The sequence below is a fragment of the Dromaius novaehollandiae genome, chromosome 18, assembly GCF_036370855.1.
Source record: "Dromaius novaehollandiae isolate bDroNov1 chromosome 18, bDroNov1.hap1, whole genome shotgun sequence".
NCBI classification, from domain to species: Eukaryota; Metazoa; Chordata; class Aves; order Casuariiformes; family Dromaiidae; genus Dromaius; species Dromaius novaehollandiae.
The window spans coordinates 7,805,990-7,832,975 of NC_088115.1; the positions used below are offsets into that span (position 1 = coordinate 7,805,990).

General features: G+C 51.6%; 1 long non-coding RNA gene and 1 other non-coding gene across 6 annotated transcripts; both read right to left on the bottom strand.

The window, feature by feature from the left end:
• Nucleotides 1–180: 180 nt before the first annotated feature.
• Nucleotides 181–23,303, bottom strand: LOC112985343 (uncharacterized). 5 transcript variants are annotated; one of them, XR_003259738.2, is made up of 4 exons: nucleotides 22,732–23,303; nucleotides 18,909–18,957; nucleotides 18,094–18,186; nucleotides 181–1,838 (listed from the first exon to the last, which is right to left on the bottom strand). It is a non-coding gene; the product is annotated as an uncharacterized LOC112985343 (long non-coding RNA). The 5 variants fall into 5 exon arrangements; XR_003259737.2 differs by lacking the exon at nucleotides 181–1,838 and adding an exon at nucleotides 14,408–14,653 and having other exon boundaries at nucleotides 22,732–23,302; XR_003259736.2 differs by lacking the exon at nucleotides 181–1,838 and adding an exon at nucleotides 14,408–16,351 and having other exon boundaries at nucleotides 22,732–23,299.
• Nucleotides 22,445–22,628, bottom strand: LOC112985357 (small Cajal body-specific RNA 16). Its single transcript, XR_003259743.1, has one exon. It is a non-coding gene; the product is annotated as a small Cajal body-specific RNA 16 (non-coding RNA).
• Nucleotides 23,304–26,986: the final 3,683 nt, after the last annotated feature.

Consider the following 26,986-nt stretch of genomic DNA (forward strand, 5'->3'; position numbering starts at 1 on the left):
GATATAATCCTGCTAGCATGGCAGGCTGAGGAATTTACGCCCACTCAGATTCTCCTCTGTTCATAACATTTCTTTCTTTAGATTCTGCGGAATCTTTAAATTCTTACAAAGTGCCATTACTCTCTATTTTACCAAATGGCCATGTAACCAGAAAAAACTTCATTAAGACTTTTTAAGGTATTTGAACTTTATTCACAAAGTATATTATCAATGCATAATTCAAAGGCTGAATTGTAGCAAGTGTCTATGCTATCTATCTTGTACAGAACCAATAATCTTAACAAGAGAGATGCAGCCAAGGAAATGAGCATGTTTTAAAATACATCTATTATTGTTTATATTCCCGTTGACTCTTCTCTTACGAAAGCCCCAGCAATGAATTGTTAGAAGGAATATAAATGAAGAAATGGGTGGGTGAAATGTTTAAGGAATGCTGTGAGGCATGCTGCGGATTGAAGCCCAGAGGACAGAGGCTGAAAGTACAAACCAAGCTATATTTTCAGAAAATAAGGAATGCAGCTTGCAAGATAGGAAGGGAAGTTGAGGCCTGTGGAGGTTAACTAAGGTCAGTCGCTCCCCACCATGTGAATATGTTTCCTGGACTGCATTCCCTCCCATTGTGAATTCTGATTACACAACTCAAAGCTCAGTTATTTATTCTGTTTCGGGCAATACTCTCATGGAAATTAATGAGAACCGTTGGTAGTCAAGCCCTTATTAATACTGATAGCTAACTTAAGGTGTGATTGACTGGGAGCAGCGTGGGGCTGATGTTCTGGGCATGCATACAAGAAAAGATCCAGAATGCCTCCAGGCCTTGCTGTAATTCAGTGTAAGCCTGTGGAATTTCAGCAGGCAGAAACTTGCTCTGTTTTCTTTGGTTTGCATCTCGGAGGGTCTGAATAAGAGTGAAGTGGTCGTTGCTTCTTACTGTCCAGCAGGTCTCATCTTCACAGCTTTTGTGCGCAAGAGAGGAGATCGGTAGGAGTATTCAACAAGACAGGACGTGCATTCATTCAAATTCTTGCTGCTAAGCACTAAGTACATTAAAAGTGTGTGAAACAAAGGATCAGATTTTGAGTTCAGAAATACTGAAGTTCTTCAAGGGTAATCCCCTATAAAGCCATTCCATCTGAGTCACTGGAGTTTTTTATGTACCACTCACTCACCTGAAATAAATGCCCAGTTTCTAAGCCTTTAAAACCACAAAAAAGGTCCCGAGTGACAATGGTTTCAAAAAAAAAATAAGCATGATGACTGACAAACAGTTAATAGGACAGAACTGTGCCCTGGGGACATACAATTCTAATTTGCACGCAGTTCGTACTAAACACACTGTAGATACTAAATGAGGTGTCACAATTTTTTCTTTCCTATGTCAGTCTGAGGAGCCAGCATCTGGTGCTGCTGCATAAGAGGTAGTCTGAATTTCTTCAGTCCTTTGCTTTTAGAAAAATAGTAATTGTGACATCCAAGTTAGGTACTCCAGGGACGTGTCTGAATATGCTGGTCTGTAACAACTGTTTGTATTTTTGAAAGCTCCCTGTAAAACACGTACTGCAGAAGTGATGCACAAGAGGAGCAGTATTTCCACATATTTGTGGAGATCTTAAAGCACTTTGTAATGACAGGGAAGATATTAATAATCCCAATATGAAGATATAAATATTGAGGCTCAGAAAACGCTATACTCTGTCACTCTAAGTCAGTACTAGAGAACAGACCACAGCTCTTGACTTGCAGGGTGATCACCTCGTTTCCAGATGCTGCTGCCTTTTGGCTTTGCAGTAGTTTTCCACCGCTGACAAGATTGGAAACTGGGGAGAATGTGTCCAGACCTGCCAGTAATCAGGGAGGTGAGGTTAATGTATGAAAGCTAAAGGGCATTAAACTCTCAAGTAGAGATTTTCATTCAGGAGTAAACTGGCCTTAGTTTGCTGTAGTTTAGTGCAATATAAATGAAGGTGTATTAGCTTTTTACTGTTATTTGAGTTATCTGAACTTTCCCGTGTGTCACTGTGTAGAAAATCCTCAAATGAACTTGTACCCTGGAGCCTTTTGTGTTTTGATGTCACAAATAGTCAGAAACATGTTTTTTCCTGTGTTCTCAAGTGACCGATAGGAAAATTGAATCGGAGGCTGGGAGATGGCCAGAGACACTCAGCTGCAGCGCTCGGACTCCAGCAGCAGACATCAGAGCACAGATGCCAAGGACATGTCAAGAGTTATGCAGACGAGCATTTGCAAATGGGACTACCTTCTGATTCATAAAATACATGAATCAGGATGAGCATGTGACCACAGAAAGCATCTCAGGCCTTATTCACATCCTGTCATTGCAAAGCCCATAACCTTTTGTACGATGCTTCCTGCGTGGAATTCAGTGTCAGCGCTTGTAAGCAACGCGGTGTTAATGCAGCAGCGAGCAGGTGGGAAAGGGGGGGCTGCCAGGACATGAATAATTAAAGTGTGATGAAAACTAGCATAGTGTATATCCTGGATGAAGTGTCAAATCTGACACTTACTCCAGTCCCATGTTGGCTATTCGTAACACTCAGAAGGTTGACAGTGCAGACGTCGGAAGGGGGCGAAAATTTGGACATACTTAGGCACCCACAACATGATTTTATCCATCAGACATAAGAGATGGCACAGGGGGAGCCAAACTGTGAAAGGGAAGATTTCAAAGAGAATATATTTTCCACTGTAGATGAAAAAATGCTTGGACAATAACTTCTTGGTTGGGGTACTTTATTGTTGGTGGAAGATGCCATGCTCATAATACAGGAGGCTAGAGTTGCAAGTGGGCATGGTTCTGCTGAACTTTTGGCAATGCCCAGGGCTGTGAGATGCCTAACTTTACCAAGTGCCTTTGGTGATACTGCTTGTGCCCAACTGGCACCCTCTGGAAGCTTTCCGGTGAGAGCTTCCTAATGGTGAAAATGCAGTTACCAGTTGCCTCTTTAAAATGGTGACTCAGAGGACTGCCTGGGTCTGATCAGTTAGTGACACTTTTCCATCCTTAGAAAATTATTGATCTCAGCCAAGAGGGGTAGCATATGCAAGGATGAGTAAATTTCCTATAAAAATAAACAGAAAGGCTGTTTAATATCCCTCTTTCTAATGAGTCTGACAGTATAAATACTCCCATCTACTTCAGTAAGCACTGAATCAAGATGTTTGGTTGTTAACTAGGTATAGCCTTTATCCTTGTTTGCCTGTAAATTTTGTGATTTTTTTTTTTTTTTGTAATAGCGGAGGAGTAATAAGAAACAATTGCCTATTATTAAAGGTATTCCACAAATCCAGCTCCTTTTAAAGCACGCTTTGACTCCACCAGCACTTGGATTGCACCCCGTGGGCAAACACTGCACCCCTTTCACTGCAGTTCAGTGAGCACAAGCTGCCTTTGTGGCTGCTGCTCTGCTGGTAGGAAAGTGCTCCTATCTGTACAGCTTATTCCCATGCCTGAAGGAAAATGAGACATATCATTATGAGGCACTTGCATACTGAAATAACTACTGGTATAGCTATTTCAGGGTTTACTTTTTAAATCACACTCCTAAGTGTAATGGTTAAACCAGCACAATAGTTCTGTGGATCAGGCCTGTGTTGGCAGCCTTCACGCAAGGATCTCTTAGAAAACACTTGAGAAACATAAGTCTCATGATGCTGCTGGCAGGCCATAGAAATGACTGCTTATCTCCTGCGATCAGCAGAATTCTTTGCATGAATTCCGGCCCCGTATCCAAGGCAATCTCATTATTTGCTATCCATGCTCGATCTGCTTGCTAATTTCTTTCTCCTTGTCGAGGGGGAGGAACCTTCCTGTGCTCCGCAGGAGGGCCTGTGTTTTGGAGATTAAAGAAAGCAAGCAAGACATTAAAAAAAAAGAGTCACCCGCCTGCAGCAGTGACGGCCTGAATGGAGGCGCAATTGGGAGACAGATGTTCTTTCCGATTGAATTGTCTGTGTCAGGTTCCGGGGAGTTCAGCGCTCCCGAAATGCGTTAGACGGAGAGCACGGCGAAGCAGAAGGCTGCCTGCGTCCGGGGAGCTGGTGCGTTGCAAGCAGCAGCTCTGCTGAGCCTGACACGGCTGCAACACTGATCTGCCACAGCCTTGAGAAGCCACTGGCTGATTCTCCCTGTCCTGGAATTAATTTGGCTAATGTACTGCGAGACGGAAAGCCATCTCTTTGCTAGACAAGATTAAACAGAGATTGATAGCATCCTCTATCCCCGGTGAGGTGAAGTGTTAGCAGAGCTCCCACAGTGACACTCACAGAGAGTTTGGCCCCAGTTGTCCAGGGATGAGAGATGATAGATTTAATACCTAATGGCTCTTGTAGCTGTCAGCGTTGGGCACGGGGAGCCTGAGCAGAGAAGGAAGAGGTGGAGTTGCCATTTGAGCCAAGCTCTGGCTCTGCAATGCCTGTTTTCTGGGGACTTTTCTGAGGGCAGCTTCTAAATAGCAGTTTCTAAATAATTTGCTTTAAATGAACTGAATGGCTTCCAGCACAGGAAGCCTATTTGCAATCGTGGTTTCAAGCTAGTAGCTACAGCCTAATGCCTGACCACTAAATATTCAAATTAGCTAGTGAACAGCTGTTCTGTTTTATTTGCTTTTGGTCATAACCAGCCTGAGTCTGAATTAAACAAGAGCCCAACAACAATGAGAACCCATGTGTCCCATTACAATTGTCCAGAGGGATTTAGAAGAGGTAATAGCTTGTGCAAGGCCAGCTGACCGATCCTGTCCTGCTCCTGCAGATTCAGTGAATTGAATGTTTTCTTTCCAGCTTCCTATAGTACGTGCTCCTTCTCCCTTATCATTGCCGAGGCAGATGCAGGGAGCAGCCAGCAGGCCGTAACGGCCAGCAAAGGCCTGGAATGGATCCAAACCCGCCAGGCTACTGGGCTGTGTAAGAAGTAACAGAGCCCTGTCTGACTTTGGGCTGGTTTTTCTGACAGAAGACTTTCTGCTATAAAGAGCAGAATATTCTTGACTTTGCCTCGAAACACTAGGAAAGTATAAATTAAGAAGTTTTGCATGTTCCTGGCTTCGATCAGAAGATTCCCTTGCAGATCTATCAAGACTCCCTCCTGGAGAGCAAAACCAACACCATCAATTCCCATCCCCGTGATGCTGCCCTGGCGTTGGCAAGTGCTGTTCACCCAGTGCTCAAAGGAGCTCCATCAGGAGGCACAAGATGTACATTTACCTTTCTTCAGGATGTATCACCCGCTTATTTTTGCATGGCCAGATTGAGACACCCACCCCAGCTGTCGAGGGAAGGGGACATATACCCTGTTGTCACAGACCCAGCAGTGACCATTTCATGTCACCCCAGCCATGCAACGCTGTCTGGCCTGGGAACAAGCCCACAGCTTATGTAGTGTCCCATCCCCAGCATCCCGTGTGCTTCCTGGACATTTGCTCTGGCATATGTGCCAGGAGGCAGTTGGTGTTGGGAGCACTGTAGTTACGCTGTGCCTCTTTCTCTCCTGGTTGCACCCCACAGGCCAAGCCATCTTGGTGAGTCAACCCCTGGAACAGCCAAAGTGCTCACCTGGAGCGCAAAAGAAACGTTCATCAGTGCCAAAGTCCTCAACAGCAGGGGCAGGAGCAGGCTCAGCCCTCCAAAACCACTAAGTGGGAGGTCAAGATAACTCCAGAGAGCTGGGACCAGCACCACCACTGGCACTGAGACCAGCTGGGTGACTGAGGAGGTATCTAATATACAAGGGAGAACACTTTGTTGCACTGCTTCCACTGTGAGCAAGAGAGGAGGGAGGTCTTGAACACCCAGCAGGTAGCAAGAGGGCAGATGAGGTCAGTGGTGGAAGTCTAGGCAGAACCAACAGAGCAATAATATCATCCTCATAGGATGCTAAACTAGACTATTTAAGCCCTTCTTTCTCCAGATAGAGTTGTACTTTAATGTATAAGGCAACAGACTCAAGTGAGCCGTTGTGAATCTATCACCAGCTACTTCTGCTGGCCCTGACCCAGCCAGCAGGAGATCCTGGGCAGAAGGATGTGCCCTAAAGTCAGGTCAGCTGAAGCTGGCTTAGCTCATCCAGCTCCCACAGAAAGTGTGGATCCTGCAAGGTCTCCCAGAGGTCCTCGTATTGCCCCTCACAATCTTACAAGGGAGCTGGAGTTTCTTTCCCTAACTGTGGCCCAGGCCTTCATCTTCTCTCTTTTTCCATTAGCACTGGTGGCCCATGTAGGGATGGCTTCACACAGCTCGTTCTCCCCAGAGGCAGTGCAAGCTAAAAGCTCTGCAGGGGCCTGCCCCGAACCGTGGGCTGGTAAACTCCCAGCCTGCCCAAGTAGCAGAGACAACATCTGCCCAGCACGTTCACCAAAAGATGACATCCAGCTAGGGAAGCAGGAGGTGCAAGATAAACAGGATGGCGTGGGAGTAGATCTTTGCACATCCACCAGAGCTCAAGATGAGTTCATTTCGTGTATCTCTCAGTAGAAAAGGCCTTTCCAAAGGGGACTGGGCCAGCAGTTTACCACCGCTCTGAGATGCAAGCTCTGTGTTGGGTGAGCAGCCGCAGTACTGTGAGCCTTCCCTCCCCATCACTGTTGTGGCCATATCCAGCCCTGGCACATTTGGCAGCACACAGAGAACTACAGGTGATTTCAACAAAACGTTAGCACATGGACATAAGCCACTTCAACACAGCACTTCTCAAACTAACCCAGCAGGAGCTTTCAGATGTAGGCAAGTCTAACTCTCCCCCCCTCCAAAAAGACAAGGCTGATGCACTGTGCCATGGGAACAATATTGTGCATATGATCAGATTTAGCAGGACACAAGCAGCCTAAGGGTCTTTTTACATTTGTTTGAAAAGGCTAAAAATAGCACCTCAGACCACAGTCTTTTTTTGCTTCACCATCTCCTCCGCCTCTTCCTATTCACTGGCACTTTTACATGCAAAGCAGTGCCTGGGTTGCAGGGCCCCATAATTAGACTCCAGCCCAGCAGCTGCAGAGGGAACAGCTGGAGGTGTTATTTTTGTGGGTTATTAATTGACTCCAGGAAAAAAAAAAAGAGCCCAGCAAACAGGGAGAACCGGCAAGCTGCAGCCCACAGCCACATGACAAGGTCTTAACGACAAAAAAAGATAAAATAAAAGAGCGAGCCCAGCATCCTAAAGCCGATTAGTTATAGCAATTTCTCCAAAGCTAAATTTAGAAAAAAAATCCTCCCCCATCTTCAGCTCCGTTGGCGGAGATCAGAAAGCACAAGGAAGGAGATAGCAAGAAATATCATTTTTTCACTTAACCCCCTCATCGGCTGCAGGAGAAAAGCACCGCTTTGGTGTTCAGAGCAGATATTCTGCCGGCTCCAGCCCTGCTGCCTCTTGCACAGGGCACAGAGGAGTGGAGCTGCGGTCGCTGCCACGACCGAAACCGCAGTCCCTGGACCCTATTTGTCTTTGAAAGGGGCCGTGATGCCCCCACTGCCCCCGATCAAGGCAGAAGGGAGCTGAGAAACCTGCCCCCGCAAAGCCTTCCTGCCTGCCGGGAGTCCCGGGTGGTTTGGCTGGAGGAGGGAAGTGTCTCGCCGCGAAACCCCCATGCGCTGCAGCGTGTGAAAACGCTCAGCCCCTGCGTGACTCACTTCCCGGCGTGGGCACGGGCGCCCGGGAGTCAGCGACGCCGTCTCGGCGGCCTCGCCACTAGCTGCTTTCAGCAGGGGGAAAAAAATAATAATAATTAAAAAATAAAATAAAAGAGTCCTTTTAATATGGCAGCAGGCAAGGCAAAGCCACCTGCGGCCCAGGTGAAACCCCAAGTCGTGGCCAGCCTAAGAAAAAGCTCTGCACCGGTGGTGGCGGCGAACCTCGTGCGAACACCCGTGCCGTTGCCTCGACAAAATCCCCAGCCATGTCGTTAAGCCTCAGGCAAATAAATAACCGGCGACTCGAGCAGAGTCCGGGGAAGCAATGGAGCATCTCAAATTCACGGGAAATTAATTCAGCCCTAGTCCAGACCCTGCCATCCGGCAGGGCCCTGTCTCCGAGACAGCCCGCAACGCAAGCCCAGGGCTTCCTCGGTGTTCAAGCCCGGGGCTTAACTCCTGGAAATAAATCACCGCCGTACAGATGAGGGGGAGCAGCACCTCTCGCCGCTCCCACCGAGCCTCGGTTAGCTGCCGGGGAGGGGGAGCAGGGCAGGCCAGCCCAGGAGGGGAGCTGCCAGCGCCCTGGCGGCTCCCGTCTCCCAGGGCCGGGAGCGTGGAGCCAGGCTCGCCGCATCCGAGCATCCCCTCCGCTGGCAGCAAAAGCCAAGGCAGGGGGAGGCAGCAGAAAGGCTGCTGCTTCGGATCAGCCTTGCAAACGCCTTGCCAAGACTCAGCCCAAGAACGCACCTCCCTGCACCGCACCGCGCCGGCCGTCGGCTGCTGAGCGCTCACCGGGATGAAGGACGGCCCCGTGCTCCGGGGCACCGGCACAGCAATTTCTTCGTGCTTTCTTTAAGCCTAACAGCGAGTGGCTCACGAGGGGCCCCCGGACACAAAGCTCCCCTCCCGCCTCCGCTCCTCGCTGCGGTTCATGGCGACTGCAAAATCACCCAGCGAGATCCACTCGCACCCCGCCGCCAGCCAGGCCTTGCGCTCCCCGAAGCTTGGAAGCCGCAAGCGAGACCCGCGGACAGCTAGTAGAGGAGGGGGCTACTTCTTTCCAGCCTCCAGCCTTGACACTAGCCACCCCGTCTGCTTCGGCGTGGGGTATTTTTACCCCCCGAACAAGTGTTGGCCATGCTCTCCAGCCAGCGACGTGCCGCAGGCAGAACCAGGCCCAGGCTCCCAGGCTCGACGTAGGCCGCGGACGGCACCCGGCGTCTGGGGGCATCGAATCGACGCTGTGCCGGCGGCTGCAAGGCTGGTGCGTGTCAGATCCTGTCCGCCCGCAACGGGGGCGGCAGCGGCTGGCGGAAGAGATGGAGGAAGCCACTCTGGACCGACTCGCCGACGCTCATCTGGAGCTACCCCGCTGCTAAAGGGTCTGCTAACTCTGCCCGCGTCGACCGAACCGGGCCAGGGCGGCCGGTCCGAGGCAGCATGGAGGGGCGCCAGCCGGCAGGAACCGCCCCCGGCTCGGCTGCATCCCCGCTCGTGTAACGGCCCCTCATGGCCCCCAGCCAGAGGCACCAGCCGGCTCCCGGGCACGGCCCCTGCCTGGGGTCTCCGGGGTGGGAGGCCAGACCCCATACCTCAGCCCTCCTCTGCTTCCCGGTGGACGGGTTTCTTTGCCAGAGCCTGCTGCCTTCCTAGAAAAGCCCACGTTTTCTTTTCTCGCCCTTTAGAGACCATATTTTAGGTGCAACCACTTTATTCATTAAAAACCTACCTTTTGAAGTAGCAGTAAACTCAAATTCCCCGAGCTCCTCTGCTTGGGCCTCGCTCCCGGCCACTGGGACCGGCCTCGTGGGGGGAAGCGCCTCCTTCAGAGGCGGCTCTGCCGCTCTCCTGCCACATCCTACGGAGCGGGAAGAGGGTCCCGGCTCCCGCTCTCCTCCCGGCACAGCTCCCGCTGCCGGTACTGGCTCTCTCCGGGGAGTTTTCCCTAGGAAGACACAGGACATGCCACCGGCACTACCGACACATCCCTCCCTGAGGTCCCATGTGGCGCACGCGGAGAGCCAGGACTTTGGGGACGGGGGAAGAAAAGAAAGCTTTTCCAAGGGGTGCTCGAGCTGCAGATGACTCCTCAGGAGGAAAGAAAAGGGAGGCAGGGAGGGGAAGGCCAGAGCGACGAGCCACACGGACGCGCGGCAGCGAGCTCCTGAGAAACCTGCGGAGGAAGGCGCTCGGGCGGCCCGCACTGGGTCGGCTCACCGGAGCTGCGCGGTGCCTCGCTCCTGGCAGCCGCACAAATCCCCTTTCCAATGAAATTTACAGCAAGGGGAATTTGGGTCACTACTCGGAAGCATTTAGTTTATTCCAGGCAGCTTTTTAAATATTTAAGAAATAGCTGTCCAATTAAGCCTGATCACATCTGGCTCCAAGGCCCAGCAGATTTCATAGCCGGAGCTTAAAAAAAATTCTTTTAAGCTTGCTTTGCTTTCCCCCGCTGCCCACGCGGTACCTGCACCTCACGCAAGCCGGGAGCAGAGCGTGGGATACCCAGGCACAACCTCTCTCCGCCTGTAAACAGTGGGGAAGGGGCCGGAGCAGGGCCGCTCAGCGCCGCCTGCAAGCGCCCAAAGGATGCTCCGCCGCGGTCTCCGGAGGGAGAGAGCCCGGACACCAGCCCGGGGAGCAGAGCCCTCTTGCTCCGCTCATTGGGGCACTGGAAAATTTTGCTGCGGCAACTGCCGGTGGAAAAAAAAAAACCCTCAAATCCTGGAACATTTGCGGTAGCTACAGTCAAATCCAGGAAAAAGTCTGGCCTGGCCTAGCAGCCGCTAACAGTCTTCCCAGATGTGAAGCTCTACGAGCGCTGCCAAAGCCTCTTCCATGGGCAGCGGAGTGGGAGGAAAGGTGGAAACCGGGCAGTCCCCCGGCTGTTTACACAGCAGAAACGGCCACAGTCCGACTCCCCGTGCTTTCAATTCCTGTGCAAATCAGAGCAAAAGCACATGTTTCCTCTTCTGACAATGCAAAGTTCAACAGTTTGCATGATACCTTGATAGGATTAACTAACTCCTGACCCGGCTCAAGGTCCGCCAGCGAGACACGGACCCGAGATTTTCTGACCTAAGCAGAAACCAGGAGCAGGCGAGGTGAGAGCGGAAGGAGGCTGGAGAGCACCGTCTGGCCCCGCCGGCGCCAGGCAAGCACCCAGAGGAGGGCAAGGAGGGAGCCTCAGGGCTCGGTGCGAGAGGAGAAAACCCTCCAAGAAAGGGGCTTGCTGGAAAACACTCTGGAGGCCAAAGCAGCTCCCGCTGCTGCTGCATGCACCAGCCTCCGCTCGCCACAGCCGGGGAATTGCCTGCCCCAGCGGCCTCCCTTCGCCGCCAGCCCAGCCCCCAAGCGCTCACAGCTTGCTGTGCCCGTAGCCGAGGCAAAACCAGGTGCGATACGCACACGCTTCTGCCTCCTCCTCCATTTGGTTGCACGTACATATGCATTTCATGCTCGGCTGATGGAGGATTTGCTTTGCCCCGAGCTGCATGTCGGCCCTGGCTGCCGGTGCAGCTTTGCACCAAGAGCTGGCACCAGCGACGCAGGCGGCCCGAAAGCTCCCCTCTGCCATCCTCCCCGGTGTGCCGAGCCGAGGCCGGAGGGGCCCGTGGGCTGCACCGCCACCGGCAAAGCACCGTGCCTCCCTCTACAGCCCCACGAGGCACCATCGGGGCACCGCAAAGCCTGTCCACAGCCACGAACGAGGACAGACCACTTGTCTTCCTCCAGAGGAAACATCCTCCCTCCCCAGCTCCACAAGCCCCTCTTAAAATTAGAAAGTATCAAGCGCTCCATTGGGGGAATCTGGCCTTTTCTCCCACCCTGAGGACAGGGAGGTTCTCATCCATCCTCGCCCCGGGAGCTCTGCACGCTTTCGTGCCCTGCGCCCGTCCCCGCTGGCTGCCCGAAGCAGCAGCTCCTGCCCCAAGCCCAGGGATGCAGAGAAGGGGCCCCATCCCTCAAGTCCCAAACGTTGCGCATGGACCGGTTAAGAAGGGAGGCAAGCAGGGCGTCCCGCTGCAGGTTACATTTTCACACATCTTTACAGCACCTTGGCCAGGCCCAGTTTTTCTATCCCACAGGAAATTCCAACACTGAAAAGCCCAAATCAGGCCAAATTCAGAGGAAAAAACACATTCTTTTGCAGGAAACTTAAAAAAAGAAGCTGCAATTCTAGAGCGCTGGAATGAGGATCAGTTTTAAAAGAAAACATTCACAGCATCACGACATCCCAGCCTGGCTGGAGTGCCCCGGCAGCATCCTTCAGCCCGGGGACAGTTAAGATGAGCAACACCTTCTCGAGGAGGCCACAGCAGGGCCAAAGACCCACCTTTCCTCCCGGGAACTCCCTGTGATCCTTCAGCGTGAGCACCTGCAAGCCTGTGGAAATACGTGAGAGCCAAACTGTGACCACACTCTCTGGAGCTTAGAAGTGGAGCTCCTGGAGGAAGATGGTCAGACCAGGGCTTCAAGACCTGGATTCTTGTGTAAGAGGCAAACCCGTGACCCGATCAATAAAATAACCTCCTCAAACCCTGCCTGGAAGAGAGAATCATCCCCGCACCTGGAGGACTACCTTGGTCTGGAAAACGAACGCCCGGTTGCTGGGAAGGGGCTGGCTATTGCTTGTACCTCGTGCCTGTGTTGGCAGACGAGCAGGGACCGGTTCACCACCTAGTTACAGCCGCTCGTCTCACCAGCTGGGTGTACGGAGAGAGGCGATGGTCTGTGATACCCAGGCATGCAGAGGGGCAGCTCTCGGGGCCTCTGGTGCTGGAGACATTTCCAACCCCAGCCTTTGGAAAGCATGGAGGATGCGCAGTGCCTGCTCAAGCCAAGCAAAAACCTCAAATGCTTCAAACGCAGCATCGCTGAGAGAAGCCCGACAGCCTGGCTCTACCTTCACCGAGATTGATTTCCCTCTTCTTCCATTTAGCAGATCCTGATTAGCTCCCGCTAGTCGGAAGGATGATGAACCCAGCTGCCCTGCCTTAGCAGGTTGTACGGACTTTATCAGGCATGAACCTCCCTATCGCACGGCGTTGCAGGTGGCAGAGCGGTGTGTGGCACTGTCACTTACCACCAGCGCCTGCAAGTGCAGCAGAGAGGACTCCGACCGGTTTTACTCGGCCTGCAACCAGACCTCTCCTGTTACGGAAGAAAAAATAGTTATTGCAGGGAATTTGCATCCTAGTCCAGGAGTCTTGACCAGAAATTTTTATGCTTTGAAAAGAAGTTTGCTGGCCAAAGAGGTTGAAAAATCAAACATTAAGTTCCCCATGGAAGCTACCACACAAGGGCTGGCCCTTGGGTATGGTGACGGCATCACAGCCCTGTTCTGGTGTGGGCTGCAGGCACCTTCTTAGCAGGGAAAGGGAATCAGCTGCATATCAGAAAAGGCAGTGTTTCCTGAAACCCAAATGCATATGCAATGATGGTACCAGCAGGTACTGCTCAGCAGCATGCGTGACCCTACCGTGCTGCATTCAGCACACACATACCCATTTTTGTGGTGAAGATCTGGCTGTTACCCCGCAAACCAGCCAGCTCTCCTGGGGCAGCAGCGCAGTTTCAGTGAGGACTAGACGTTGGCCGCTGGCTAGCAGAGTTTGGGACTGACCTCACCTGCAGTGCTAAGATCTCCAGGGCCTTCGGTCCAGCAGGATTTTACTTTGTGATAAGAACAACTACTAAAGACACATTAAAAAACAAACAAACAAAAAAAACCCAGTTCTGTAGTTAGAAGCATGAGAAAAGTTTGCGAGCAGTTTGTGTTTGGTGTCCTAGGCTCACATTACAGCAGAGCTGATGATTGATCTCAGTCTCCCACCCAAAAAGCACAATGCACAATGAGCAGGACTTTTTCCCTGAAAGCCATGGGACCAGGAAAGCATGACCTCACTGTCAAAAATCCAGGAATCAAGAAAAGGGCATCAGCTGGACCAAGCAGTGCCAGCAAGGCTGCAGCTCCATGACCAGCAGAGCTGATCTGATGGCTGGATGCTGCCAAAAGGCAGACGTCTGCCTCCTCACCATGTCCTGCTCCTGGCTGCCCTGCTCCCAGGGCCCACTGGGACTTTTTGTGGGTCAGCCCAGCTCATTAATCTGGCAAAAAACAATAAAATGCTTTTCTGCCGGGCTGGTGAGCTGCAGCCGCTCCCATCTCGCATGCTCGGACCGACGGGAGGAACCACGGTAGGGCGCAAGGCTGAAACGGCAGAGAAATGCCACGCACCAGCAAATGCCCCAGGACTCAAGAGTGCATGAGAAGAGCAGAGGGGACATCCAGGCCTGCAGGAACAGGGATGCACACGTGTGATGGTTTAATGGTGCTCCAGTCCATCGAGCAATTTTCAAGCAGGCTGACAGCATGAGACAAAGGTCAAAAGCGATAGAAACCCACAGGCAGCGCAGGGGCTCTGCTGCTTTAGGAGCGTAAGCACCGTGCTCCCCAAGGGCAGGATAAATGCAGGGCTTAGAGGGCAACCAGGACTATAACCTGCCAAAGAGCAACCTTCCCTCCAGCAAGCAAAGGCCTTGCTCCAGCAAAGCACGCTTCCTCTCAGGCTCGCAGTCAGCGTGTGGAATTTGTCCAAGCAGATAACTCATTGCTCTGGAGACTCATGTACTCCTGAGATGAACTATTCTTACCCACTCAGGAAGGAATGTCTCGCAAACAGCACAAACAAGTGCATGGCTCAGCCTTATCACAGCGCACAGGACGCAAACTACAGAGAAAGGTCTTCCAAACAATTACTCATGCTTTAACAGTAAGGTTTTATTTACAAAAATCACAGAACCACAGTAGTGGCCAAAGCACTTTGCTCGCAACCTCCTTCCCAGCAGGGGAAGGAAAATAAATGGAGTGTGCTTGGAGAGCTGGGGTAAATCACAGCTCCAAGGGCCCAGGGACAAGGGAGTAAAGGCTTGAGGGCTGCATTCAAGGGCTCTCCCCGAAGAACTGCTGCCACTGAGTCACGTAGCACCAAATGGGGTGTTCAGCCTAACCCGAGCAGAAAGATTTGGTCAAGAACCAAAAGGCTCATCTAGTCTGAAATGCAGCTGGCTTTGAAAGACCCCAGCCTGCTCCAGAAACAGCAAAGCTGGGCCAGCATCCAATCGAGGCAACTGCAGCTCCTTTAAAATAAAAGGGTGGCAAGATCATGAACCAGTGAGCATCTTGGCTTGGAAAGAAGCTGTCAGCTACAGACACCCTCGGGCAAACATAACACAAGCTGACTTTAGGACTGCAGCAATTCAGTGGTCCATCTGGCAGCAACTCGATGCAAATCTCTTCCGACTCGAGCTGCAGGATGTCAGCCTGCCTCACCGGGCTGTGGCACACGTCCCTGGCTCCTGCTTCCACAGCATGTGCTCCCTCTATTTCTCTGAGTATTTTCTAAGCATGAGAAGGTCCCAGAGACATGAAATAACCATGGCTGAGTATAGAAGGACACTGTCCCTGCAGAGCTACACCTGGGCTGGTTAGGAGGTTTTGCCCTGATCTTATTTCTTGTCCACACACAGAACTTCACACACGTGGTGCTGCCAGCCTGCGAGAGTTGACTATAGCAGCAATGCAGGCAGAACCCGACTTCTCCATTCATTCGGATGGGTATTTAGGCTGTGCTGCCGGGAGAAGGCAGCCTTTGCGGGATTTGGCCCAGTACCTCCCCGTAACTCGTCCCACGTGCTCACAAAGGAGAGGCAGGTCCTCCTGCAGGGGACAAGCAACAGAGCCAGCCCTGCTCACCATCCTGGGGATTGCTGGGGAACGTACTCGCGGCTGTCCGAGGCGACAGCAGTGCACCAGCACCCAGCACCCCGCAAGGGCTTCGCAGCGCTGCAGCCCCCACGCAGGCACCAACCGTGCCCGCGAGCCCCTCTGCACCCCTCCTGGGGCACGGCAGGCCCACAGCAGCCGTCACGCTGCCCACGTCCCTCCGTGGGCTTACCTGCGAGGCACACGTGAAGTGCTTGGAAGAGACAAGCTATCTGACATCACTCACTTTTACGTGAAAACATTTGCCCAGTTAGTGGGCAAAACTCTTCTGGTAAAACAACTCCGGGTTAAAAACATGCCCACGTAATACCAACACCTCCTGGCTAGGATGTTTGAGTGCCCTCTTTGCCTTGGCACTGAGTTCTCAGCTGCTATTTAAAAGGCTCACAGCAGCTTTAAGTTGTAGGAAAATCAAAGGGGCAATTGATAAGCAAACCTGGGCGCACCCATCTTCCCATGGTCAAGAGGGGCAAACAGGGAAAGAGGAAGGAAATCAGGAGCCGCATCACTCTGCTCCAAACAGGTAGAAGCCACTTTTACAATGCAATTTGAGAATCACTTCAGCTGATAAACAAACAAGATACTTAAGTATGATTTACAATTTACACAGCCCAAAATACACAGTTGACCCATTTTTCACAAGTCAGTTCTGCTTTCCTAGAATTAAGGGTGTTTACAATCTCTAATCCACTTTACATGTCAGTAAACAGAGACCTCGGCGCACTGAGTCCACAGAAGCTGTATCCTGACTATCCGTCAGCCCGAAGAGGCTTTTGCCATAATAGCACTTCTAGCGTAACTAATCAACTTCAGACGCTGGACCGTTTTCACAGCAAGAACCCAAGAGATCGGCTGGGAACCACGCTTGGCAGTCATGTGCCTATGACCGTAACAAGACAGGGCACCTTCCAGGAGGAGCTGGGGAAAAAGTATGGTTTCTTAAAGGAATGTGGTAGCCAAGCTCTCATTGACCTACTCTGAATTAAAATTCTTTCAAAATAACATTTTTTTTCCAGAAGCCACAAGGTCAGAAAGGGACGACGTTTCCTTGAAAATAAAACAAATGCAGAAAAGCCATGACATATTCCTTCCAGTATTGCAGTATATAGGAATGTTACTGTTTCTTATTGCTCAATCTTAGGCCCTGGACACAGGGCACTGGGACCATATCCAGAGCTGAAAATCAAAGCAGGCATTCAGGAGCTACGCCACTACAAGCAGAGGACTGCCCTTCATCTAGGCACCACTTTTTTTCCTCATTTATTAGCACTCTGACTCAGGCTACGAGTGCCAACCCATTTCAGCTGCCTCACCAGGGCACTCCGAAGAGCCTCCACCCCAACACAGCAGAGCCTGCATTAGGTCAGGGAACCAGCTCAACACTGTCCCTTGAACAAGAACCGCTCCCCCCCCCCCCCCCCCCCAACGTAATGAAAGAGCTTCAAAATGTCTGCTGAACCCAGCCAGTACCGGCAGCTAGAGAAGATCATACACTCCTTGGCAACCCAAGTTGCACCATCATAAAGATGCCCACCACTCCTTTAGATGCTTCTTTTTAAGGGCTGCGAGTGCTGTAGCACAGCCAGCATTGCTCAGGACTGGTGCTGGGTTCAGTTCTGCTCAGAAATTCATTCTGAACACAAAGCTTTTATAGGCAAATATTAACGAGAGAGGAATCCTGTGCTCTACCAAGGAGCCAGAGTGGCCACCATGAGCCAAATAGCTTCTGCAGCACTTAATGTTAGCATTAAGCACAGGGAAAACACACAGCTTGTACCCAACCCAGCAACTAGCATGGGTTCACGGTATTTCACAACATACTTGCCTCAGGCTGGGTTTAAATGGGAGTACTGCAGATTTGGTGGAAATTTCTTCTTACTATGTCAGGAAATCTAGGAGCCAGGCTCTTAACAGTCCAAATGAAAAGTTATGGTACCAGCTGCTGTCAGCAGGGATACATTTTACTGCTCAGGCAGGAGAGTACTTGGTATGTGCAACTTCAGCTGTCCAAATAGTCTCTTCCAGGTCTCAGTACTGGAGGTAGTCATTAACTGTATCAAACACCCAGCAGACCTGCCTCCCTCCGGGCACAGACATATTGCTTAAGAGTAATTCCTGGATGTTCAATGGCCAGTGCTGAAGCTCACATGGATTGCACTGCTAGTGCAGCTGATCGGTTATATAATCTGCATGCAAGCTGGACAGCTGCCAATACGGATAACAGAATTCTTGAACTGGAATGTAATCCCACTGGGGCCTTGCTGCATGCATATCTGATTAAAGGAAGAAAGTCTCCGGGTTCTCAAGTTTCAGTGAAATTCAAGCATTCTGTGGAGCCTCACACCCTCTAGTGGAGGACAGAGCTTGCCACACGGAGGAGATGATCTCAAACTCTTCAGGGCTGCTCTAGTGACTGTCGAGACTGAATTACTCCTACAGATCCTCAAAGCACCGCATCTAGGGAACACTATGTCACTGGAGTGTAACTGCCCTGGACAAAGGTCACAGGCGTCAACATACGAGAAGCAGTTTTATTTGCCTACGGGAACTTGCAGTGTGTTGAAAGTCTTTCTGTTTTGTTTACACTCTATAGCAGGCATTAAATAAGGAGAATGGAAGAAGAGAGTCAGCTTTAAGAAGTTGGTTTTATTCATGCTTACCATCTTGCTATCTAAAAGGACCAAACACAGGATAACTGAACTGCAGGAACAGGATTCTCACCATGAGGCAGAAAGATCTTCCAGTCCAGCCACCTGGAAAGAAATGATCAGGACATTCAGTCAGAACAAGCATACTGCATGGAAGACCAGGCAGATGACAGGAGTGTTCAAAGTGTATGTCAGGTAGTCAAACGGAGCAAGTCTGTCAAGAACTACTAGTGATCCAGGGCCCTTTCACAAATGATTATGTTACATGTTAATTGAAATAAGAAAATGCTTTATCATTTAAGTTAGTTGACAGAAAACCCCTCAGACAAATAGCATTGTTTTTAAAATGATGACTCTTCAAGCTTAGGAGACTTTTTTGTGACTTATGTCCAATTTTTCTGTCTTTTATCAAAAGTCTGACAAGTTTTAAATAGAGCTGTGTATTTACAGATTCTGGATTTAAAGGATAAACACAGTTCTTTTTCCAGCTGCAACTAGGGCCAGGTTATATGCAATCACCCTACCTAAGGCTTCATATGCTTTGTTCTGACAGCTCACGTAGCAGAAAACATCAATTTGTAACCCAGGAAAGAGCAACGTTAGTTAAAGTGAAGGAAAATGCTGGTTCAAACAAAATCGAACAAAGGATGTCTGCATGTAGCAGCACAAAGGTGAAATGTTTTCTAACTGCAGCCTGAGACTGTTAGGCAGCTCTGACGAAGTTACCAACATTAGAAGACAAATCAGAAAGAGAGGATCGGTTACAGCTTCAAAGCATGCAGCCACTCATCTGGTGGGCAGAGAGTCAGCAAGCTCAGCTCAGTTACCTAGGAGGGGGCGTAGACTAAGCAGCCACTTTGTGGTCAGCAGGAACACCTAAATAGAAGAGCAGAAAGTATTAAGCATAGCACATTTTGACATGTGTAGACCAAAAAACTACTGGTTAAGAGGTTTCTAAGCTTTAAAATACCATTTAGTTTTGACAGGCACCTGGCACAAGAGCCCAGCCTGCAGCCCAGAAGTGAACTTCCCTCTCCCTAAGCACTTCTGGAAACTCCATCATCTTTCAGCCACGACATATCAGTCAAGCATGACAATTTTGCTTTGATTCAAAAGTCATCCAAATGGCAGGATATTCACCTTACAACAGTCCACAAAGGACCAAAAGGGAGGTGTTAAATTGCATCACTGTTACAATCACACCTAAGGTATAGTACCTGCTTAGGTAGGATCTGTAGGAAGAAGCAGTATCTTTTGTTTCTTGATACAGCAGATACATGTGAGAAGGAAAAGAGAAGCTTTCATACCCATCTGCAGAGGGGAGCACTGAAGAGTGCTCCATTTCACCTGCGTTAGCCTTGCAAGCTTAAAGAGAGCTGCAGGTAACTCAGCAGATTCTTTCATCAGTGTAAGATAATAATAGGTATTCAGGAATAATCTTGTGAAAAAGATGGATTGGATCACTTTGCCACAGGTGCTTGTCATTTAAAATAGCAGTTACTTTGTTATCTCATCAAATAAAGCAATCTAGTTTTATTATACACAAATAGCCTCTCAGCTGAGGGTGGGTTTTTTTTTATGAAAATACAAGATATGAAACTAATTATCAGTTAGTACTAATCTCATCATAATGAGAAGAGACCACAAGGTTATCGTAAAAAGGCTTTCCTAACGCAGCACTGCCTAGAAAGGAGCCACTGATATGCCTCTGCTGGGAAACTGGAGAGCTCCCAATTCTTCACACGGTGGCACACGACCAGAGGCGTTGCCATCTTTTCTGAGGGCAAACTACCACTGCACTGACACAGACAAAGCCAGTTTTGGAGAAGCCAGTTGCTGACAACCCAAATTAAGGAATTTGCATCTTACAGCCCGACAAGGAGTTCTTTCCTAATCCTGCTGTGCACAAACCCCAGAGAACCTCATGCCAATTACACCGCAGAAAGCCAGCAGGACCTTCCCCGGGAACCGCCAGCAAGGCTGACTGTTGATACCTGCGGGGCTCTTCGTAGCAAGCAAGGATTTTAATAGGAAGTGTCCCAAGTCCACAGACACCCCTTAACTTGTGCTGCTGCTCCCTAGGTCTCGTTGCCTCTTCCTGGGTCCTCGCTAACCATATGTGGCATCTCTATTCAGATCAATTAGTGAAAAGCAAGTTGAGGACTGGAATTTATCATCACAGAAATGCACTGTACCTGGCCTTCTTTTCCACTGGCCAGTTGCAGCAATGAAAGCTGTACTTTAAGCCCTCCTTAATCCCAGGCAAGCTTCCTGTGTCTGCCCCAAACCCTTCCAGAAACAGTTCCCAGTTCCAGCTCACACACAATAAGGTGCCTGAAAGAACCCCCTCCGCCGCTTACTGCCATAGGCAAGTACCTTAAAACTGAGACTGACCAAAGCACAGAAGTCGATCCAGCATTTTGTGAACACAGAGAACTTTACCTGCTCAGGCTTTTAGCCAGAAATCTAGCTAAAGCTAGAGACCATTGCCCTACACAGACATGTCTTCTCTGGATCAGCATCATCTAGAAGCATCTAGGACAAGCAGCACCTCACTACCCAGCTCTTTAAAATCCTTCCCCATAGGATTCCTGCCATGAAAACTTCCAGTAGCACACCAGTGCCAGTCACTGCTTTTGGCCACCACCTTCTTTCCAGCATGTAAGAAGCTCCTCTCAGACTGCGGTGTCATGGTAAAATAAGACTGCTAGATTCAGCAAACAGCTGACCAGATCATGGATGGAAATGCGATTGCTTTTCTGCAGTAATAGCCAGAGCACACAATACTCATGTTGGTTTATACTGACAGTTGAAGGTCAGATGCTTGGCCAGCAGAAAGCCTGCTGGCACAAAATTAACCTCTCAGATGGGTCTAAGCAAAGCGGAGCCAGCAAAGTGAGCTTTTACTGGCTCAGCGTCACAGGGACACAGCACTCGGATCTGGCACTAGGAGGCCCAGAGTCAAATGTACCGTTTCATTTCTACTGACACAGGTAAAGCACAAACTGCATTTCTTCAAAAATGCATCGCCTGAAGGACAAGCAGATGTGACACAAAGAATTAACATAGAGCTTGTTAAACCATCAGGCTCCCAAATTAACACTCCACTGAAATTAATGGGGACAGTTCGTACAGCTGGTTAAAACAGCATGACACAGAACTACAGCATGCTGGAGCACCTGTGATACAGATGTTACTACAATCCTTGTTGCTCAGGTGCTGCTAGCATGCAGTGTCTGATTTGTAAAACTTCGTTAAAAATAAAAACTTTGTTTCTACAGGAAATACAACATTCTGGCAGCTACTGCATGGACACAGTCCGCACTGCGGTCTCTACAGCGCAGTGTAGATCCCTAGCAGAACAAAGCCAAGCATGGCAGGGAGAAAAGGGTGCTGCTTCCAGGTACACAGTCCATCCTCTTCCTCATGTCACCTTTGATGCTGTTGCCTCTTCCATAGGCATCTTTACTCCACTAACGTGGTATAAAGCTACTCACTTTCCCCCCCTTTGGCTTGTTTTTGTTGTTTTAGTGGGTTAAATCAGCTCACAGAGAGGCCTGACAAATCCTAGTGCCAGCTCAAGATATGCAAAGGCAGCAGTTAGCTGGGACTGGGAGAGCAGGGGATCCCATTGCAGCAGCAGTGATATGTTAATTCAGTTTGTCCTGAAGCGCACTCAGAGAGCTCAGTTATGGCTAGCACAGCAGCTGCAGCTATGTGCAAAGCATCGTCTGATGGCAGAGCTGGTTTAAGGAGTGCCGTCTACCTCCCACAGTCTGACAGCTTCTGAGTTGTACTGGAGCAACCATCTGGAGTGACCTCCCTGCGAACCAGATCACCCAGCTGGCATGAGCAACAAGCAAAAGAGGTGGCTTTGTGTAAATTTTTTTTTTCAGAAGTCTAGATCACTTTGGAGCTGTGTTCACAGTGCAGGCTTTCCTCCCCCCTCCCCATCCCTGTGAGAGCACGTGTTCTCCTTAGGTATGACCTCCCCAGCTGAGCTCGTCAGCTGTAGGAGACAAACAGAACACTAAAAAAAGTCACAGTTGTAAGAGCAGAACAAAACCACACAACCTCAGACAAACCTTTACAAATTGCTCAAGTAAAGAATCCAAACAATGAGTATATCCTGCTACATGGAAAAAAAGTTTGGGAATTTGGATAGCACCAGTGATAAATCAAGTGAGAACATATTAGCTATGTATCTAAGTTCTAACTGCAAAGTCTGTAAAACTTGCCTGCAAAGGAAGGGCAATATCAATCTCACTTTGGTAGATGCTTTCTAAAAGAAGATTTGGTATACATTAAAGAAACTAATGCGCAAGCCATAAAGATTATTTTTTCTTGGCTTAAAATAGGAACCTGTTGTATGCAGTATCATACATGACCATCAAAACACTCCATGAATGCTCACACCTGTTACTGCATAGGACAAACCCCAGCACGGAGTCTGCGTGGGAGTTAATCTGGGGCACGGGTGAGGCCGGCTGGTATGAGGCTGAAGCCACCTGGCTCCAACTACACAGCAAGCCACTTCCCAAGCCCTGTGCTCTCAGCAGCACCCGCAGGGCTTGAGTGCTTCTCCACAGCTGCACCCTACGCAGGAGGAGCTGCATGCATCTCCTCAGACTTGCATTTATTCTCACTTACCTGATGAATCAAACCGTCAATTGCAAACTTAATGACTCTCAGTCATGATTAAAGGTTGTGGCTTCTTCGTAGCTAAACCCCGGCAGGAAATTCTATGATAACAAAGTTCAGAGAAAACCCAGGACAAAGGCACAAGGCAGACAAATGTCCCTGGGCCGGCTGATGCGCCACGCTTGCGCAGCCAGCCCACCCAGCCCACCCTCCTGGGCCACGCATCCCTTCCTCGCCTCGACGCTCGCCCCTCTCCACCCTCAGCCCCCCACCTCGGCTCTCCCGCTGCCCCACACCCTGTGCCCCCAGCACCTCCCTGCTCTGCGCACCCCACACCCACACACCCCACTGCACTGCGGGTCTACGGGCTCCTGACACCTCCCCCAAAGGTACGGCCCAAGCCAGGCTGCTTGTGTGGGACCCCAGCTCCCCCCCGATACTGCATCCCATACACTGTGCCCCCCGCTCCCCCCCGCAGTGCACCCCACACACTGCACCCCCAACTCTCCCACACACTGCACCTCCCACATCGCTCCACTGCAGTGCACCCCACACCACACCCCCAGCTCTCCCCTCACAGTGCACCCCCAGCCCCCCCACTGCACCCCCCACTGCACCCCAGCTGCCAATACTGCACCCCCAGCCCCTCCACCCCGCATACTGCACCCCCACCTCCTTTACTGCACCCCACGCACTGCGCCCCCAGCCCCTCCACTGCACCCCCCATATATGGCCCCCCCCCCAGCTCTCCCCCCATATACTGCACCCCCAACCCCTACTGCCCCCAGCCCCAGCCCCCGTACCGGCCCCGGCCCCGGCCCCGCACACGGCCTCCGCAGCCCCCCGCCCCACCACGCGGCCCACGCTGCCCCACCACCGGAAAGAGAGAGGCAGGAAACCCGTCGAGAACAAGGGCAGGCTAGAGCGCCGCCCGCCACTTCCGGCCCCGCGCGGGCCTCCGGGCCCCGCTTTAAAGGGCCAGCGGCCTGCCCGAAGTTCCCCAACCCGCCCGCGTTGCTACGGCAAGCAGCCCCGCCGAGTGCCGTGGGGACGGGCCCACACTGCCCTGGGGACGGGCCCACACTGCCCTGGGGGTGTGCCCCACACTGCCCTGGGGACGTGCCCCACACTGCCCTGGGGACGGGCCCACACTGCCCTGGGGGTGTGCCCCATACTGCCATGGGGACGGCCCCACACTGCCCTGGGGACATGCCCCACACTGCCCTGGGGGTGTGCCCCACACTGCCCTGGGGACGGGCCCACACTGCCCTGGGGGTGTGCCCCACACTGCTATGGGGGGGTGCCCCACACTGCCCTGGGGACGGCCCCACACTGCCGTGGGGCAGCAGAGCCCCAAAGGTGCAGCCGAAAGCAGGGAGCCTCGGCGGTGCAGCTGCCGGCCTGTCCTCTCCTCCTGGGTCGGGCTGAGCCCGGCCCGTCTGTCGTGCAGCCTCTGGACACACGCGCGTGGCTGAAAAGCAAAGCCCAGGACGAGGTGGCGAGCGTGAATCAGAACACGGGGCCTCGGCGCTGCGACGCCTGCGTGGGGTGGGCGGACAGACCTCGAGGTCCTTTATGCGTGGCTTGGCACGCTGAGACCCTCTGCGAGCGCGCTGGAAGCAGGATCTCGGCCCGTTACAACTTCTAAGCCTCCTTGCTTCTCCAGCCAGTGCAAGGACCCGCCGTAACGCCGGGAGAGACAGCAAAAACGTGTGTTCAGGGAAAAAAAATAATCTGTCTCCGTGTTGCAGCCTTAACTCAGGAGCCAACGCTGCAGCTGCGCAGCCTGGCCCCCACGAGCAGGGCTCAGGGCTCGGGGCAGCAGTCCCCCTGCAAAGAGGACAGCTTTAATCCCCCCCGCAAAACCCAGGGTATCGCTGGGTTCCCCCACCCCGTATGTTTAAAGGGTGCGATGCCTCCTCGCAGGCACCCGCTATGTTTCAGCGAAGACGGCAGGACGCTCCCTCCCACCCACCAGTCTCTAACGGAGCCAAATTGCAGCGTGCGCCGCGGCCAGGTTGTAATTGTCCATGTGTGATTTATGGGAATAATATTCTCCCCACTGCTGGTGAGCGAATTTGCTCCCTTTGCAATTCCATGCAGAGCCGTGAATGCTGCCAGGAAACATTTCTCCGAGGCAAAACACGCTCGGGCCAGGAGCATGTGACGGGAGATACGGATTTCCCGCCCGTGCTGGGACCAGGGATTCGCTCGGGTTATTACGTCTGGGGCCAAGGTGGCTTCGGGGATCCCGGGAACAGAGCTGAAAAATCGGGGGTGAGGGGGGCATTCTCCATTAGGACAAAAATCTTCTGCACCCTAATAAAGTGCTGGCTTTTAGTTCTACGCTTCAGGAGAAGACACATAAACATGCAGTCTTTATATATAGAGAACTCGGAGGCTGCTTTTGCTAGAAGCTGACACTGGATGTACGTTAATATGGAGCAAATCAATGTTTAGGTCTAATGCTCTGTCGGTGGGTTTTGAGGCCCCTCGTTTATGTTGAATCGTGCTTCGCTCTCGATGGCTCCGACAGCTCCACTCATGGATCAGTGGGAGTGCCTTCCCAGCGTGAATAGAGGTGTCTCAATCACGTAATTTAATCACAAATTTCCCTTCGAGACATTTCAATGTAAATAGCCCAGCAGAAGGGAAATGCTGCAAGATGCACGCCAGAGCATTCCTGCTCGACAGCCGCTGAAAAAAAAGAACAAGCACTTATTTTTGTCTGCAATAACACACTTTAGCAGACCTTTTATAAAATATAGCTCTAGATCTAAACCGTACATGCAAAACCTGGCCTGCAAGAGCAGTCCCAGGCTTGCAAAGCCAGTGGAAATGGGTGGAAAAGCCAGCATCCAAATTTTGCAGAGCACCGAGCCCTTCCCTCCTGCCCCCTCCAGGGTTTTTTGGCTCTCTCCCAGCCTAGCCCGGCTGGCCTCAGTGGTTGTTTTTAGTATTGCTAAAACGTATTGCTGTTTTTTTAGTGTTTGATGTGGTAACACTGTGTGGGGCTTTTTTCGTATGCTTTGGGAAGGAAATGTGTTTTCCCTGGGCTCCTGTGCAGGAAGGCACTGGCGGGAGCGGTAGGAGAGCCCGGCCAGCCTGCCCTGAAACCCTCCCCGCCGCGTTCGCCATCCTTTCGGGCCGGTACCGCAAGAGGCTTTTTGCAGGGCCCCGATGAGCCGGCCAGGCTGTGCCAGCCGCCCCAGCCGCCCTTGCAGGAGAGGTGGGCTTTCCCCACCGAGACAGAGGGCCGTTGGGGTCCTCACCGAACCTTGTTCGATGCTGCAGGACTGGCCATGTGCGGATGTACCTGCCGTGGTGTTGGGAGGGATGGAGGAGGAAGAAAGGGTCTGTTTGGCTCATTTCATTTTGATTTGCAAAACACAGCCTTGTCTTGCAGGAGGGGAAGAGAGGGGATGAGGGGAAGAGAGGGGATGAGGCTGAGCACCAGGGAGCCACGCGCGGCCAAAGCCTTCGGGGGCTCCCCCAGGGGACAACGCGGAGCTGCTGGTGCCGTGGGGGACTGGCTGCCACCAGCCGCCAAGAGCCTGTGAACCGCCCAGGGAGACGGCATGGGTCTCACAGCTTCTGCCGCCCCCCGTATGGCCGTAAAGCAGCCTCCTCCCGGACCACCCTCTGCACCCCAGCAGCACCCTTGGGCGTCTGCAGGAGCAGCCGGGCTCCCTGCCCAGGCCAGGTGCCGTCGTCGCCGGGACGCATGTGCAGAGCCCAGGAGCAAAGGCATTTTACAACCGGTGTTGCAAGCAGTGCAGCCCGCTGCGTCCCTTCCCCGCGGAGACGCACAGCCGCCCAGCGCCCGCTGGTTGACTGACGCACAGCCTGTGCTTCCGCTTGTCCTCAGCACAACACAGTAGGGCTGCAGCCAGCTTGAAACGTCGCGTATCCCATTTCTACAGCTGAGCCTGCGCCGTGTGGCTGGGGGCAGAGAGGCTTCTGAGAACAAACTAATTCTTTTTTTTTCTTTTAATAAAAGAAAACTTTACGTCTCTGAGATTTACACACTAGGACAAGCGTAAACCTGAATCCTCTCCTTCCTTTTTTTTACACGGAGCAGATGATAGGTAGATCTATCCATCGTGCTGGTTGGTTGCGCAGCGTCTGGCTTAGCGGCATCGCTGTCGCTCCTAAACCATGTTCATCCCCCTTGGCATTTAAATGGCTGTTATGCGATTGCTGTCACAGCCTCGCACGTGGCTCCTTAAACCAATTCTCCCTCCTCTCCCCTCCGATGATGGAT